Below are 1,103 nucleotides of genomic sequence, written 5' to 3'. Positions count from 1 at the left end.
ATTGAGGTGTAATGTTTTGTTGCATGATTGATTGAGAATAGATTTTTGAATTAAGGTGTCGTTTTAGGATATCTTTAGTTGGTACTTATATTTTTTTTTTAAAAAAAAAGGGAAATATTTTGCATGCTAAAGTGGAATAGGGACGACACCGGTCGATTAAGTCGTACAACTTTAGATCATCCCTTAGGACATACCCCTGAAATTCCTTCGCAATGTCTCACACCTTGTGAGATGGCTGATTTAAATGAAGATGCGGGGAGTCACCACAATCGAGAACGAGAACCCCATGTTATGACTCTAAGACAATACCTACAACCGGCTAGGACTAGTCAGCCTTCATGCATAATTTTTCCTGATAATGTAGGACATTTTGACATCAAACCAGGGGTAATCCAATTGCTGCCCAAGTTTCATGGGTTAGAGTCCGAAAGTCCGTATCTTCATTTAAAGGATTTTGAAGAATTGAGCATTACATTTAGAGTGCCAAATGTCACCGAGGATGTCCTCAAGTTGACATTGTTTCCTTTCTCTCTAAAGGATAAGGCCAAAACATGGTTGAACTCTTTGCGACCTAGATCAATAAGAAATTGGCAAGATATGCAGAGAGAATTTTTAAAGAAGTTCTTCCCCACACAAAGGACCAACTTTTTGAAAAGACATATCAGCAATTTCCAACAAAAAGATAATGAAACATTTTATGAATGTTGGGAAAGATTTAAAGACCTTCTTCTCTCATGCCCTCATCACGGGTTCGAAACTTGGAGAACCATTAGCTTCTTTTATGAAGGTTTATCTCCACAGTTGAAACAGTTTGTAGAGACCATGTGCAATGGTAGATTCTTAGAAAAACAACCTGATGAGGCATGGGAGTATTTGGATTCCCTTGCTGAGACTGCCCAACTTTGGGATAACGGGGATAGAAACAACAAGTCTTTGCCTAAGCCTACTAGCTCTGTACAGGGAGGCCTTTACAACCTCAGAACTGAGGATGATCTTCATGCTAAAATGGCAGCCCTCACTAGGAAGGTAGAAGAAATTGAGCTTAGGAAGGTTGAGCCTGTCAAAACTATAGAGCTTAGAAACGAGTGTTGTGGCATCTGCGA

At 39.5% G+C, this 1,103-nt stretch overlaps 1 non-coding gene across 1 annotated transcript; it reads right to left on the bottom strand.

Moving 5' to 3' along the window:
- Nucleotides 1-643: 643 nt before the first annotated feature.
- LOC120106572 (small nucleolar RNA R71) lies at nucleotides 644-752 on the bottom strand. Its single transcript, XR_005508694.3, has one exon. It is a non-coding gene; the product is annotated as a small nucleolar RNA R71 (small nucleolar RNA).
- Nucleotides 753-1,103: the final 351 nt, after the last annotated feature.

The sequence above is a fragment of the Phoenix dactylifera genome, chromosome 8, assembly GCF_051530095.1.
Source record: "Phoenix dactylifera cultivar Ajwa chromosome 8, Ajwa_hap1_PhDact_Kaust_v1.1, whole genome shotgun sequence".
Taxonomy (NCBI): Eukaryota; Viridiplantae; Streptophyta; class Magnoliopsida; order Arecales; family Arecaceae; genus Phoenix; species Phoenix dactylifera.
The sequence above is the reverse complement of the archived record's forward strand: the minus strand, read 5'-3'. Positions and strand labels throughout refer to the sequence as shown.